Here is a 17,668-nt window from a genome sequence, read left to right as displayed (position 1 = left end):
ACAAAATAAAAATCAATAAACTGTAATTATTTACTTATATTCAAAAATGAAAAAATATCACATTTTACAAAAGTGTTTGGAGTGACAGTTTTAGTCGGTTTGTGGACGTTTGAGTGGACGTTATAGTTCCTGAGATCTCGACGTTCATACGGTCGGACAGACGGAAATGGCCAGATCGGCTCGGCTATTGATCCTAATCAAGAATATATATACTTCATATGGTCGGAAACGCTTCCTTCTGCATGTTACATACTTTTCAACGAATCTAGTATACGCCCACAAGCCGCCCAAAACTGTCACGCCCACAATTTAAAAAAATGTGATATTTAATCATTTTTTAATTTTATTCTGTAAATTTGTATTGATTTGCCAACAACTTTTTGCCACTGATATTTTTACACTTTTTTATATATCTTGTAAATTTCTATAGATATGCTAAAAAGTTTTTGTCACGACCACAAACCGCAAAACTGAGGGGCATCAAACTCTTTTATCGGTCCTATATTTGTTCCTATGCAGCAGAGAGAATCTTTACGCACAAATACAGTCATTAATCATGTACTAAAGGAAAATCAGGTCTCCGAAAAGATTGAATACCCAGCATTTGCCATATTTAATTTCCATTTTTACTCCTCAAATTTCACGAATATTTTGATAGACTAATAGGTCTCGATATCTTATCAACTATAAGCAAATATTGATCTTAAAATGTTAATTTTATAAACCGCTACAGCAACTATCCCCATTCATATTGAACAAAATAATACATATAATAATATAACTACAGATATATTTAATATCGAATATAGTTCGGGAATGGTAGTACAGATACCAGTCGAATGTGAACAGGGACCATTTTTACTTGATTTCGTAGAATTAGTAGATTATGTTTACATTTAAGTGTATATAGCTGACAATTACGTCGCATGGATAGATAGTCACCTATTCTGATCAGGAACAGACGATTTGTTTGGAATTCACCCAATTAATTCAAGATGAATACGTAGAATTGAACTTTCATTGGTGCGACGAAGACCCCATAGAGGACATGAAAAACCAAGTAAATTTTCACAAACGAGTCAATACGGACGAGTTAGACGAAGAAAGTAAACCAACTTAAGCAGCTATGTTTGCAATTTCCCTTCCCTTTTTACGATCCGTCAGATAGATTAACATTTTCAAATACACAAAATAGAAACTACAGACTACATATGCCAAGCCTTTTAGATACTCCTACCAAGAACAAAGAGAATTCAATGACCAAATCCAAAACATGTTAGAACAAAACATCATTAGAGAAAGCCATTTACCTTGGAGCTCACCTGTTTGTTTGGTTCCGAAGAAATCCGAAAAAAGAGAACAAACATGGAGGTTAGTAAGGAGGACTATAGAAAGCTGAACGAAAAAACCGTTAAAGGCAGGTATCCCATCCCTAATATTAACGAAGTACTTGATAAAATAGGTACCCCTTCATATTTTTCGACTTTAGATTTGGCTAGTTATCATCAAATACAAATGGCACCAACAGATATTCCTAAAACAGCTTTCACGGCGTTGGACGGACACTATGAATTTATCAGAATACCATTTGGTCTGACGAACGCCCCTGCAACGTTCCAAAGGGTATAAATAATATTTTAGGTGACTTGAAAAGGAAATGTGGTTTGGTTTGTCTTGACGACATCATTGATTTTTCTGGTTCATTGCAACAACACATATCAGACTTATTCAGAAGTATTCAGCAAAATAAGTAACGCCAAACTAAAGCTCCATTCACAAAAATCAAAATATTAAAAGAAAGAACCAGAATTTTTAGGACATATTGTTACGGACCAAGGTATTAAACCAAATCCGGACAAAATTATCGCCATCAAGAAATTTCCCTTGCCACGTTCTAAAATATAAGTTAAATCCTTTTTAGGATTACTAGGCTATTATAGAAAGTTTATTAAATTTATGGTCAGAATTACAAAACCACTTACAGCCCAATTAAAAGACAATCAAAAGTCTGTTACAATAGACCAGGAATATATTGATACATTCGAAAAATGCAAAACCCTTATTTGCAATGATCCCTTACTACAATATCCAGACCTTTCAAAAAAATGTATCTTAAAAACAGACGCACCGCCCTTGTAGCGGTGATATCACAAGGACCCTTGGGTTCGGACAAGCCGGTCTATTTTGCTAGTAGAACATTGTCCGATACAGAGCGCAATTATGACCACTGTTGAAAATGAAGTCCTAGCAATATTAGCAGTAAAGTATTTTCGCCCTTGCTTGTTTGGAAACAAATTATAGTAACTGATCATAAGCCACATACATGGTTGATGAGTTTTAAGGAACCATCCTCCAAAATAGTTAGATTGAGAATGCAACTATTAGAATATTATTACGAAGTGTTGTACAAGAAAGGTTCTCAAAATTTGGTAGCGGACGCATTGAGCAGGATAGAAATCGACGTGAACATAATTGATAGTAACTCAATAAAAGGGGCGTGTGGAGTTACAATCCACCCAGCAGACGATGGATGATCACATCCATATCTCGGAAAAACCCTTAAACGATTTGAACTACCAAGTAATATTGAAATATGGTGCCCCTATAGAATCTAAAACTGATTTAAACGCAAAACAAAACAAGTAATTTCTGAACTGTCTTTTACAGAAGAACGAATTACAGATATTTTAAAGAAAACCCTGAAGCCAAACAGGACTGTTGCAGTTTTTGCACCCGACGATGTTCTTCAACAAATACAAGAGAGTTATAAAAAATACTTTTCAAACAATAACATCTGTTACATTTTAAGATATACTACCTTCTTAACTGACTTACTAGAAACCCAGGACCAAGAGTTTCAAATTAACAACTATCACACGAATAATAATCATCGAGGTACGGACGAAATCGTTGCTCACATAAAAAGACAATTATATTTTCCTAATATGAAATCAAAAATTGCCTAGACTATAAATAAATAAATACTGCAAGAGACGCAATAAATGTACTGAACGCTATTATAGTACGCTATTCATAGAAGCGAACGGCATACCTAGGAAAATTGTTTACGATCAAGGGGCTGAATACAATTCAAACCATTTCAAGGATTTTTGCAAACAATATAATATATTAGCTTGGCAATTATCTCCCTTCCGCCTTTTTGTCTTTTGAATTTCGCGGCTATGTACAAAGCGCTACAGAGCTCGTATCTGGCAATACTAATACTAATACTAATACTAAATACTAATACATAATTTGAAAGGTCTTGACATAACCTACAAAACGACGCTATGCATGATCAGTTTGGATATTGCGTTTAACAGTTATAGACGTGTAAACATGGAGTTCACTAACGCCGAAATTCGCGCTATTTTAAAGTTTTCCTTCGTTAAGGGCAAATCCGCTAGAGAAACGTTCCGTGAGATTAATGCGGCTCGTTCCAGCTTGCAAACCGCTTCGATGCAGCGAATATGTTGCACCACGAATTTATCCGCTCACACTGGTCGGTGGAAGATAGTGATATTCGTGTTTTTTAAGTCCTTAAAATAGGCTTCCACGAGTGCCGAAGAGCCGACATCATATGTGCAGAACTTTTCCTTCATCACGTTTGTCCATAACACAAAATATTTGCACAACTTTATTAATGGTGGTGGCATCAGATCAGGCAGGAAATAAGGATTTGGTCGACAGCGGACAGAATTGCATTTTAACACTTCTTCTTCGGCAGCGTATTGAATATTGAGGATAAACTTCGAAACGTCCTCGTCAATTTCCTCCTGGTCCTCTGGTATGTAATTTTCTTCATATTTCTCATTATGATCCGGGGCAGCAAATGTAGCTATTCTGGTGAGCAGATTCTTTTCGTTCCTGTAGCTCGAAAGAAAATCTGCTTTTTCGTCTTCTTCTGAGGATTGGCTTAGTGCGACAATCAGCACTGATTTTATAGTTTCCACAAAACTGTCCTTTGTCTCACACGTTGTTGCTAGACCATGCATCTTATATAAAAATCCTTTAGGTTCGGCAATTTCCGGCAATTTTCGGCAAATCCTTAAAAAAACGTTCTTCCGGCATATCATTTTAATGAGGTGGGCGATGTCAAGTCGAATATAGCAGGGTGGCAGATCCGTCCGTTCCTCCGTCAAAAGGCTTTGAAAACAACTTTTTGTATATACGTCTTAATGCGGCACTCATTAAAGCTTAAGCTTATTCCATTGAACAATGCCAAGGAAAAATCGGACACAACCTCCAGTGGAAAATATACTGATTTCGATATAAATCTGCTCAGCCAAAACTGTATGCTGTATCATGTTTAGCCGACAGCATTTGAAAAACTGGAAATATGCTGTCGTCACCCTCCATCACAATTTGGTATAAAAAAACATAACTTGAGTCGCCGTTTGGTTTTTGAATGGGTAACACAATGCTTCCAGTTGCGTCGACAGAAATGTTTCTGATGTTTTTTATCCTTGATGCATATGTTTTTATTTGGGCTCCCGTGCAGTAAATACAAAAAAATTCACCCAGTCCAATATCAAGGATGCATCCAGCCAATTTACCCTTATACATTTTAAGGTATAATGATGAAACTGGATCACGATCCTTGGTGATTCCTAGGTGCCTGTTGGTTGCCTCTTCAGGAAGTTTTCGAAGAGTCGGTAACTTTGGGATGAAACTTGGTTCTGGGTCGTCATCATTCATATTGTCGGTGGCTTCCTTCCTCCACAATGCAGCTTTATTTTAAAAGCAATTCGTTCCCAATTTCAAGTCTTCTGGATCCAGTGCACCGTCGTTTTTTATTATGGGGAATACCTCGTGTGTCCGGTACCGAAACGAATATCGATATGTTCATCTGGTTTCACAAGGCAATGTCCCTTTAAAATTAAGCTGCACTCATTGCAATAGCCTTCAATTCTAAGCCAGATGTTATATATTATATTTCGTCGGAAATTTTTGCCTTTTTGAAGTTAAATACACACGGTAGGGGAACTTTTTCGTATATTAGCTTGGCTATTATATCTGTTCAGTTACGTTGCAGATAGCTTTTTGATCTCAATTCCGTTTTTTGGTCCATTTAAGGAGCAATCGATTTTCACAATTCCTGGTATAATTCCAGGGTAATATATAAAATAGGCAATGGTCCATTTTTATAAGCTTCTATGATCTGGAACTCTGGGTGATCATCGGAAGATGTGCTATTTAAAGTGTTATTATTGTCAGTGCTATCCAGCTGCTTAATGCCACATAGTTCTATCTCCACCGTTATAATGCCATTCCGATTGATTCTGGCGTAGAAATTTAGCGTCTTCGTGCTGATTGTTCTTTGCAATTTTTAAAAAGCGAAACGAAAAAAACAATTTTTAAAGGGTGGGCAAACGATTTTGTTTGAAAATATTTAGTTTTAAGAGGTGGGCAAACGAAAATATTTTTTTTAAAGGTGGGCAAACGAAGAAAACAATTTTTTATTTTTGATTGAAAATAATTAGTTTTGAGGTATGGAAAATTCTTAATTCTTAAGGGCTTATATTTTCTAAACTAAAAGTTTTTCCAAAAATCTAAAGGGTGGGCAAACGATAAAAACCATTCTTAAAGGGTGGGCAAACGATTTTGTTTGAAAATATTTAGTTTTAGTAGGTGGAAAATGCATAATTCTTTAAGGCCTTATATTTTCTAAACTAAAAGTTTTTTCAAAATTCTAAAGGGTGGCCAAACGAAGTTATTGCGATTTAAAAAAAAAAAGTTCAAAAAAGTCAACTTTTTGATTTTTGAAAATTTTCGAAATTTCATATCTTCAAAACTGGACGTGGGCAAAAAAACTAATTGGTGGGCAAACATGGGCAAACGATTCCACCTTTCAAATTTCAAAAATTCCATTTTACCGAACCCAGCTTCTTTGAGCTCAAACTATTAAATTGAACAATGAGCATGACTATCTGCAAAAATTTAATGAATTCCAATAAACAATATATCCTAAAGTTGAAAACAATAAGGTTCATAACATTGGGAAATTTAATCAAGAAAGGAAAGAAGGTATTCAGGTAGAAACAGAAGACGTAGTAGTCCTTAAGGAAAATAGGCGCAGTAAGCTCACACCTAGATATATACAAAACCGACGGTAAATACTGACGAGGGCGTTTCTTTTACTACAAACAAAAGACAAAAAATAGATAAATCTAAAAATAAGACACAATTAGGACGCAAGTAGGGAATTCCAAATGTAATCTGAATAACAAATCTTAACTGGTTACATGATGCGATACACAAATTGCTAAAGAAATAAATATTGTAAGTAACAAAATTATGTTTTTAGAATGTACGTTTGATAAAGATTTGACTAGGTTTCACTTCAATAATATTGTAGAAACCTTATTATTACCAAACTAAAAATAATTCCGAAATTTATATTACATAACACAAAAGATCGATAAAATCAACAAAAAAATGGAAAAAGCAAAACGTGTTAGAAAAGCAAATCGACGTAAGAAAATGTTTACAATTTACTTTCTCTCTGTTAAAATACCTATATTAACTTAAGACATTTATCAGTTAATAAACTTAATTAATTCCGTATCTATTAATAACACACAATTTCTTGTAATACCAAACTTTATAACTTTATAACGAGTAAGAACACACAACCACTATATTTTAAGAAAGCAAAGAGCTATTTTCGATACATCCTAGAGGGCATTAAAAGGATATTCGGTGGGCAACTTGTGACACGGTGGAGACACATCCTTGTATTTAGTGCCCCAAACCGGGTTTATCTGTTCAGATGGGCGATCATCGTCAACATCCGATCCCGGAGCTACCGAAGTTGCTTCTTACTCAACAATCTGTCACAAACTGGTTCCGATTTCGTCAAGCTGATTATGGAAGACAAATACGGAGTTTCAGATATAGAATACGCAACGACTGAATGGAACACAATTTAAAGTCCTTTATGCATGTTCGAGTGTAGTTTATCTCTTCGCTGGCTCTCTCATAATGGCTCTCTCTTCAGTCTTAGGGGGAGGAGTTACCACTACGCGTTCCCCACTCCTCCGAAATCGTCCAGACCCCGCTTAATGACAACGGCCACAGCAACAACAGCTCAGCAGTCCATATATTCGAAGAACATGTAAAATAAGCTTATGCACATGTCGACACACACACTTTGATATTTGCATACATGCTCTCGAAAATTCTAGAAATAGATTTCACCATAATGGTAATGTTTCATCAGGCTCTAAATATGATGTGATTGGTCAGCTTTACATTTGTAGCTTAGAAAGGACCGTTATAGCGAGGCGTTTTAGCTGACGTATGTATATATGTATGTATGTATATGACGTAGTGTATATAGAACAGTTGTAGTGCATATAGAACACCTTTTATGTTCTTTAAAATGAGTGCTAGTTGATGAAAATCGGTTTAGTAGTTTTTTGTTTTGAAAGACATGGTTTCGAGAAAATAGCGCTTAAAGTGTGCGGTCTAGGAAAGACTGGCTGGGCGCCAGTCACTTCCGGAAGGCATCTGCATCTCTTCCACAATTTCGAGAATTAGCTTTTGAAATTTTGACACACCTATCGATTAAAACAATAGAAAAAAATGTTTATTAGTGTCTAAAGGTAGTTTCCCATTTAAAGCCATAACCCTTTTACAATAGAGTAATATTTATTTGGAGACTTGAACCCAGCTTGACTGACATGCTTTTCACGACATAGCTAAAAGACATTCCGTCAGCTCCAGCTCTAGCACAAGAAATGGTATCTAACCACGAGAAGCAAGACGAGAAAGGCCGCAAACCTGGTGCACAAATGCAAGAACGACCACAACGACAAGTTTTCAAAATTCCCCGTCGTACAGCATGTGCTCTCAAGAGGATTTGAAACCGGCCTTGCTACAGGACATGTATTTCTTCCCAAAGACTTCCTTTCACATTTCAAGCACCACCTAAATGTAAAATAAAACCAATGAAAAACAATCAAGACATAATTTAATATATTTACATTTTCCAGTATTTACAATTATATAAAATTAATTTTAGAAGTCGTCTCCTATAGCGAGCAATATACCGAGTTGATTTATCAACTCATTTATGCCAGTATATCATAAAATGCGTCACATTATTGGGCTGAAACGAATCTACCCTTTGGCATTCTTTAAATTTTTTATTACTTTCCAGTAGGTATTAAATTTTTAATCAAATATTAATCAAATATACTCTACGCTGTTTTATCCAATGTACTGTGCACTTCCACTTCTGAGTGCGATATTTTATTTTTATTTTAGCAGAAAGTATACTTTAATAGCTTGGAAATATAAAAAGCATTTTGCTATTTACCAAGCCTCTTCTTATTGGATCTTGGACAAGCCAGCATCCATCATTAACATTAAATTTACAAACGGAAAAGCAAGTGTAAAAATTGGAACCAAATACCCTTGAAGTTGGCGTTATGATGGTGAAAAAAAAATTGGACTTTATTAAATCGAGGAAATTTAATAAACACCTTGTAATTTAAAATCCAATTTAAATAAAGGAATTATGTTAACAAATTATAATGTGCTTAGAAGCGCCAAGTTACGTTATGCAAGTGAAAAAGCTTTCATGATTTCAATTCCTATATTAATAAGTCCTATTACATTTTTAGCGAAAAACTCTTCGATATATTAGACGAATGGATAATTATTTATACCCGATACTCGTAGAGTAAAGGGGTATACTAGATTCGTTTAAAAGTAGAAGAAAGAGTTTCCGACTATATAAAGTATATATTATATAATTGGGTTTATATTATTATTATATTATTATATTATTATTATATTATTATATATTATTATATTCTTGGTTAAGATCAACAGCCGAGTCGATCTGGCCTTGTTCGTCTGTCCGTCCGTCTATCTGTCCGTCTGTATGAACGTCGGGATCTCAGGAACTAAAGAAGCTAGAAAGTTGCAGATTCCATAAACATAGACGCAGCGCAAGTTTGTTTCCAAATATAGACACTTTAACGCCCAAACTGCCACGTCTACATTCTTGATCAGGATCAATAGCCAAGTCGATCTGGTCATGTCCGTTTGTCCGCGCTCTATCCGTCCATCTGTATGTCCATTTGTCCGTCCATCACACATCACATCCGTCCGTCATCACATTTGTCCGTCGAGATCACAGGAACTGTAAAAGCTAGAAAGTTGATATTGCAGATTCCGGAGACATAGACGCAGCGCTAGTTTAATTCTATGGGCATTCTTACCACCGTATGGGGGGACTCCTACACATTTAATGATTTCATTACTAGTGTGGAGAAGATTATTACTTATTAGGCGCACAGATAAAAACTGATGTTACTTAGGGCAATACGTGAAAAAATGGAGGGTAAGGTAAAAATCGAGGCAGTTAGGGCTTCAGGAGCATCTCTAAACTTGGATGAAATTAGGGAGGCTTTGATGGTACATTGCCGGGATAGAAAAGATGAGACATTGCCCTTGCAGAAACTATATGAACTATCAGTACGAAAACATAGGATACAATCGTCCTAATAACAGATATGACGGAAGGGATTTTACAGTTGAAGGTAATAACAACGTTCCCACAAATAGATACCCAGCCCAACGATGACTAGCCTAGTACGTCAAAATATAAAAATCACAATTTTAAAAATGAAAAAACTAGATAAAAAAAACAACGATTTTTTTTAATGTAGAGACGTATCCGAATGATAGCCGAAATAATATTCCGCACAACTTCGATGAAGACAAGAATTTTCAGTTAAGTGCCTCACATCACAAACAGGATACATGAGTAAATTTAAATTAGGATCTATGTTACCTTATATTACAGTATACCTTACAGACCAATCAAAATTAAAAATTTCTAATGGATACAGGGGCAGAAGGTTATTTTGTACACCCTGAGATCATTCCGGAAAATGACAAAATAACATTAGAGAACCCAGTATCTATCTCAACCACTCTCAACGAACATCCAATTATTGATCATAATTGCATTATTATCAATTTTTGAAGAAAGAAAGGAGGACACGAAATTCCCATTTTCACTATTTGATTTTAATCAATTCTTTGATGCGGGTAAAAATGGCCCATTCTTTTGTGCCCATATTTTACTAAATAATTAATTATTCATAACCTCTGGAATTTTTAATGCAAATAATAGTTTCAGTCTCTTAGAAGTTAATAATTTCTTCACAAAAGAACAAAAATTTTGTCTCGATTCAAAATTACATGTTACGGAATTTAATAAGGACAATTATGAAGCTTATGAATCTGAACAAAATCTGAATTTCAATCCTTTGATCTTCTACGTACCGAACATCTAAGCATAGAAGAAAAGTAAAAATTATTCAAGTTACTTAAAATATGTTCATATATAATTTTTAAGGATGTGGACAAATTATCGTTTTCAAAATAAGTCAAACATACAATTAACATTATGTTATAATGTTAATAATAATAAATTTTCCACCAGTGGAAAGACTTCATTAATTTCAGAAAACGGAAATTCCCAATACTCCACTGCAGAACAAACATATTGACATTCATACACTAAACGGAAAAATTATCTTGTTTATAATTGATTAATTTTCTAAATTTTCTTGTGCATACACATTTCCATATAGAAATTGTATACATATTGAAATTTATAAATGGAAAAATAATCTTGACTACAATTGAATAATTTTCTAAATTTTCTAGTGCATACACAATTCCATATAGAAATTGTATAGGTGTAGTAAAATCTCTTAAAATTTTTTTCAGTATGCATGGAATTTTCAAAAACTTGTTTGCAGTGCACGGAATTTTCCGGAAAAGTATTCCTCGATTTTTGAAGTCAATACAATATAAATATCCATGTCACGTCTTTTTCACAATCTCAAAATTTATAATCTCATTCTTCTCTAACAGAGATTGACAGAATTGTCATAGAAACAAGAAAATCCAAAGAATTGGAAAGTTTACATGATCCTTTCTGAAACGCTTATAACATATAATAATGCTATTCACTTATCAACTAAACATACGAACTATTTATAGGAAGAACACACATGGTTTTGAGACCGAAAAATTTTTAATAACCAAAACGAGTACCTACAAAAGTTAAATGATTTCCAAAACACCATATATCCAGTAGCTCAAAACAATATGGAGGGTAAAATGAACAAAAATATCAATAAACTAAACAAATGAAGAGCAGTTCCAATGGCAGTTGAACAAGATCCAAACGCAAAAGATAATAATGTAACTAGACTACACTTATTATCGACTAGACTACAAAAACAAGATGGATTACTGTAGTCGAGTTCCCCGACTATCAGATACCCGTTACTCAGCTTGTGGAATTGCGAACGAGAAATTTAATAATTTTCTGGAATATTGGTAAGAATTGCGAATAAAATTGAAATATGAAAAACAAAATGGCAAAAAAAAAAATTGCGTGGCAAAAAGTTTTTCGGCAAATCGATAGAAATTTATAAGACTAATAAAATAGTGAAAAAATATTATAACATTTTTTAAAAGTGTGGCCGTGGCAGTTTTGTGGGCGCTAGAGTGGGCGTGGCAACATTTGGAAACAAACTCTATGCGTCTATGTCTCTGGTCTAACATTAGGAAAAGGGTTGACCAGCTGAAGGATTGGGACCATCCAATATTTACATTTGGCTGAACCTTCGCAAACTTCCAAAATTTATCAACAGCCGTAACGAAGTACTTTCACCCTGTTGAGAAGATGTCTATACAGGTCTATAGCATCTTCCCAACCTGCGTTGGTATTGGGTTTATACCTAATTCCTGTTTTACTGGATGCCTGATGTATTTTTCATTTTGTCAGACCCTGCAGTTTAAATCGATTTCGGCTGCATATTTACACATTTTTTGAAAATAATAGTCAAGTAGGACGTTCTTTTGAGCAGCCCTATGAGCTTGAGTTCAATAACTAAAATTTCTCTTTGTTCAGCAGGCTTGATAACGTCCACCACTTCCAAGACTTACAAAACCAAAACTTGTTCGCAGGAAAAAGCCGAACCAGACTATCTTGAAAACGGGCCAGGACTGGAAGTTCACAGTGTATGGCATTCACTACGTTGGGCGTTACTTCTTTCACTAAGTCCAGTAATGTCTCCCAATCGGTAAAATCAATTTGATGACGTGTCTTAGTCCCAAACACTATGGTCCTTAAAGATGTTGCCATAGAGGTAGTGTCGGAGATAGACCAAGGCCCAAATGATTGCCAATAATTCCCTTTCTTTTAGCATTCGGGATATCATTGTTATAGACCGGTTTCCCTGAGATAATACTGCACCTATACCAACGGATGACGCATCGGTCGTCAAATCAAATGGTCGCGTAAAATCAGGATAATGAAGAATAACGTCCTCTGATGCAAGGATACTTCTAAGCTTGTCAAATAGTTTATTGGCAATAGTTTATAAATTTAACTTTCTAAATTTTGACTACTAAGCGTTTATTGAGCGATCCCGCAGCGTCGTTGCCTTTTTTACCTACAACCCATATGGGGTTATTTTAGGGAGACCTAGATGGACGAATAATACCATTTCTGAGTAGATCTTTGATCTCCCGATTCACGAAATCGGAAGCACCCATAGGAAACGGGTACAATTGTGAATAAACTGGCTCATTATTGTCTCTGTCCGAATGGTCGCTACGACATTTGTGTTGAATGGTAACTTCTAATCGGGGTCATCAAAGGCCCTCGAGATTTTACACATCATCTACTGAACATCTTCTTGAACTTTTGGAGACACAACAATATCCACAATCTTCGTGAAGTTAACTTGAGCGCATTTTTAAAAGTGTAGATCTTCACGTCCTCCATTAAACTTGATAGAATTGCCCTTGGGGTCAATTGTCGCACCTACTTGCGCTAAAAGGTGAAGGCCAATTATGCCATCAAATCCGTTTTAAGTCCGGGCAAACAGATTAAGCTCACACTTGCGTTCTATTTTTTTCAAACTTAACACTAAAGGGTGAGTCGACAGAAGCTGAAGTCGGCAATCCTATATCTTTCTTGATATAGCTTCCAGACGCCCCCTACTGTTTGCTGGACGAACGAAAGCACGGATGAACCCCTAAAAAATGTACGGAATCGCTTTCATAGTCTGTTTCCTCTTCACCGTCTATTTCATCAACCGCATCGTTAGCAATCTGATTATAATGATCCTCTTTTTGATCATTCCGATCTTCTTCGAACAGATGGTTAACTCTTTGACGCTTAAAATCAGACGTTCTTTGAGAGCTAGTCGGTCTATTCTGTGCACTTTGCTGCTGTGCATCAAACGCCTGTGGCATGGAAGAACCCTGAGGGCGCTGAAAGTTTGTCAGCTGACGAAACCTCGACTATGTTGGATTCTACGTCCATCTTCTCTAACGGTCTATTGTCGACAACGGGTCGTTCATTATTATCCCTGGTAAAAAACGGATTTTTTAAACGTCTGCTCATGATTGGATTCTGAAGTTCTTTGTGATGGACTTTGTAATGTCCTTTGTCTGAGATATATTTCTTCTATGAACCTGGAATATTGTGTCGCAAAGGCATGCCTCTCGTGGTTTGCCTCTATTTCCGGAGCCATTGCTAGAGCTGAAGGCAGGTCTGCAGGTTGAACATCAACATCAATAGAACATCAGTTAAGTTTCTCTTTAGCCCAGAAATAAAGACACGCAAGGCATTAGGCCTATGCTTATCATTCATATATCGGGCATGGTCCGCCTCATATATCGTAGTTGTCTTGTTTGTAAGGAGTGAGAGCTTCATTTTAACCTCCTCATAAAATTGTTTAATAGACATCTGTCCCTGCCTGAGTGTTGAAAGCTCTTGATCGAGCAAATGTAATGGACCTTTATTATGGCGGTATGGCTAATTATGGCGTCAAAATGAAGGACTATATTAAATGACGAAAGAACAGAATCAGAAGATCCCCTAACTTTGTTGCGGATTATGAGAACAGCGGTAATGTCTAGAGCTACCGCTATACCCTCTGAATAATTCATATGCAGCTGCTGCTGCCTGTCGCCAAGAAACATATTTTCCCTGAGACCCATAAAACTCTGGCAATGATTTCACCGCATCGATGTGAATTCACAACTCACATTGCCAGTTACAGCAACAGGCAAGTACACTGCAATCAGATTTTACTATTTGGAAAAAACAACGGGACCGAAAGATAAGCATGCGACTAGTCGTCCGCTGAGAACTATACTTTCTAGTAAAGTAAATATTACTCAAATTGCAATTACTTTAAATTAATGCCAACACTTTTTCCAAAATAAATCTCTTAACTGTGATTTTAACATTTAATTGCATTATCTTATTACTGTTCCTTTTAATATCTTTTGGCAATTCATAAAAAGGGTGTCACTCACATGAATCTATGATAGTTTTCCTTCTTTTTTTCCGGGTTTTGTTGAAGCGTTAGTCGCCGTCTCTTCTGCCCAGGACAGTCCGTCCTAGCTTGCCAATTATAATGGGTTTTATTTAGGTCGTGCCTTGTCGCGGTCGTCGACTTGTTTGGGCGCCAGATATGATTTAATGACGGATGCAAGGAAGTTGTGCGCAAGATCCTCCACCTGCGCCGTTTGCTGCAGGAGGTGTCCCCGTGGCAAGTCGCTGCTCACGGGATTGCTGCACGGGTGTTGCGGCACGTTGCTGCCCACAGCACAGTCACCTCGATGTCGCCTCTGTAGCTGTGGTGTGGTACAGATCGCGGATCGGGACCTGGTGGTGACCAGGATAGGTGACTATAGCTCAGGTGACCAACTGGAATAAGCCGGTAGCAGGGTCGTAGCTCCAACTTGATATTTACAGCGGTTATTTTAAATAAAAGACTCGATTACGATGATGAGTCTTTATTCTTCGGCTGTCAGTTTAGAAGTGATTAATATAAGAAGAGAGATTTTAAGATTACCCTATCTCGCACAGATCACGGCCGCCGACCAGCATCGGAAGTAAATCTTCATGTGTTGTTCGTCGTCACATACAGCTTTTATTGCTGTTACTTGTTAACTTACATAAGTTCCCAGTTATTATCTCCGGTTTTCAAAAAGTGTCTGTAAACACAATTAAATGACATTCAAAGGGAAAACTATCAGAATACAATTTAGTTAAATAGAAACGAATGAGGCTAGATGTGAGTTTGATCACAAAGAAGAAGAAGAAGAAGGGGAGGAAAGTGCATTGGTCTGGCCACGGGAAGGATGAAATCCCTAGTTCAAAAGTTAAACATCTATCTCTATGCTATATGCTTTTTATATAAGACATTAGATTATGATTGATATTTTTTTTCATTGTTTATTTAATGGTTTCTTTAATTTGGTTGTTTTCTTTAATTCTTTAACCGAAAGCTGCACTGCAGATGGTGTTTTGCGATTCCCAGCAATGAAAGCTTCTCCTTGCTTCGACGTAATTAACATTAACATCATTCGCATCGAATCGTAGTTTTGATTGGTGGAAATTAATAATATATGTCTATTTAAAAATTTAACTAAGTTTTGAATTTATTTTTTATCAAGTACCAAAGTACCATTATATAACAATCCATTTTTAAATACTCCTTTTGAACGCTAACTCTAGATATTGTTTTATTTTAACGAATAGTGTTGAGGTAATATATTTTTTATTAGTTTTTTTACGAAATGAAAATACGATTTAGATTAGCTGTGAGACCCGACATAATAGATCCCGCAACACATCGCCACAAGCAACGATCACCTCAAACCGTAGATTAACAGAAATGTGCGTTCAACAAACGCTACTCTGTGCAACATACATTAAAAATTTGTACGTTTCTCTTTTATAAAACTATAAATTAACAACATCAAAACTACTCACATTTCTAATCGGTAGGGGATCAACAAATGCATTTATTGTCCCAGGGCTAATCAAAGGTAAATTAAAGAAAGAAAAATTTACAACAAGCGTTCGTATTTATGCCGTACAAAATAGTACTAAATATTCAATAGTACAAAGATTTGCTTTCGTGTAAACTATTTAAAATTTCTGTTATTTTATTTCCACTCAAACCAATCTTTACTAAAATACAGTGTAATACGAGCAGGCAATACAGATAATACAGAACGCACGATTAACGGAGTCTGGGATAAGCGTTTTTCTTTATGTGATCTTTCTTGTTTCCCATGTGACGCGGGTTGTGCTTAGATCCCCATGAACGACAGTACCAATACGAGGTTAAGCAAATCCGATTATTAATTGCCAATGAGCAAATGGGTTCCAATGTAGTGGTCTTCAGACACGATCGCAGAAGCTGCAGATGGAGAGATCAGCATTGCCATGTAAGAACAAAAGGGGATTTGTCTATGCTTACAGAGACTTGGTTAAGACCAGAAACCCTACCGTCCGAAGTGTTCCCAGGTACGTACAAAATATACAGGTATTACAAGTTTTCTAGGCGAAAATGTGTTATCTCGATTGCGGTTGAGCCTGCCCCAGTCGGAGGAGGTACTTTTTATGAGTTTCAAAATATATTTTAAACTGATGTCATCTACACTGACATAAAGAGGACTTACTAAGTTGATCTTTCAAAATGGATTGTAAGTTCATGAAATGGCAGAAATGGCCCGTCTTCAAAAATAGTCTTTCTTGTACGTAGTTCCGCCGCGCTACAAAATGTCTTGATGTAGTCTGTAACGAACTGTTACTCTGCTCGCTACGATTTGCAGCGGATTTTGTGTTTGTCCCACCAAATTTTTGATTTGTGTCCGACCAAGAAAAAGACACGGTTATAGATTTACGTCAGCTTTATTAGCAGAATACTCTTAATGGACTCCGACGGTCTTGGCCTCGTCTACCTCGATAACAGAACCCGTGCCCGCAAGAATGAGACCTAGGATATTATGGTGGCGGGGCCGCAAAGTTTGTCGTGCGTTGGGGCGAACCAAAGCCCTTCCCAGAACCACCGTTTATACACCCGGAGGCGCACGCCTGTTATGACCGCTCATGCCACAGGACACATCAAATGACTTAACAATTCCTTTCTGACCACGGCAGTTCCTTGCCGTCTCCTCCTGCAGTAGCCTCACCGTGTGGATCTAAATGTCGCGCTTGTACTTTGCTCGGCTATCCTCTTGCACTTATGAATTGACGCGTGTTTAGCTGATTGCTCCCGAGCTACGCTTGCGCCGTCCCTTTATAAGCTGCGACAATCCCGTTATTTCTACTTTTACTCACAACCCGATCGGGTTCAAGGTCCAGCAAGGTCCCGTTAGTTCACGGTGTGTCCTCTTTGTGCTCGACCTCCATGCCCTTGGCCGACTCGAGTCCAAAGTCCAGCGCGGTACCGTTAGCTCGTGGTTTCCTCTTTGCCAGGGTCCAAGATCCGTTTGACATGACTTCTTCACTCCTCCTGCATTCCAGTTCTCTTCGCTATTGCTAGGCCGTTCTCCTGCGCCTCGATTTGTGGAAAGTTTTAAGACTCCTCACAAGCAAAAATACAGATCGTAATTTCGGAACCTGACTTACAGTAAAGAACTTCGAAGTATGTATATAAAGTCAGGAAAGTAGCCAGCAAAACGAACAGTATAAAAAATTGTAAAGGAATAAAAGGAAAACATCCATATCAGTTTTGGTCAATCATAAGTGCATGAGAACCTATCCTTGATCTCAACCTGAACACTTGATCTCAACCTGAACATTAGTACACTA

The 17,668-nt window shown here is 36.7% G+C and overlaps 1 protein-coding gene across 4 annotated transcripts in view; it reads right to left on the bottom strand.

Annotated features, from left to right (window-relative positions):
* The window catches only part of LOC113563693 (meiosis regulator and mRNA stability factor 1-like), a 67,950-nt gene that overhangs the window by 37,800 nt on the left and 12,482 nt on the right, over positions 1-17,668 (bottom strand). For 2 of the 4 annotated variants that reach the window (XM_026982879.1, XM_026982882.1), the window contains exon 2: positions 14,374-15,057. The gene's annotated coding sequence lies outside the window, so the exon portion shown is untranslated. The remainder of the gene's footprint in view (positions 1-14,373; positions 15,058-17,668) is intronic. The other 2 variants (XM_026982881.1, XM_026982880.1) reach the window with 2 other exon arrangements.

Source organism: Drosophila erecta, unplaced genomic scaffold (genome assembly GCF_003286155.1).
Source record: "Drosophila erecta strain 14021-0224.00,06,07 unplaced genomic scaffold, DereRS2 tig00000246-arrow-arrow-pilon, whole genome shotgun sequence".
NCBI lineage: Eukaryota > Metazoa > Arthropoda > Insecta > Diptera > Drosophilidae > Drosophila > Drosophila erecta.
The sequence above is the reverse complement of the archived record's forward strand: the minus strand, read 5'-3'. Positions and strand labels throughout refer to the sequence as shown.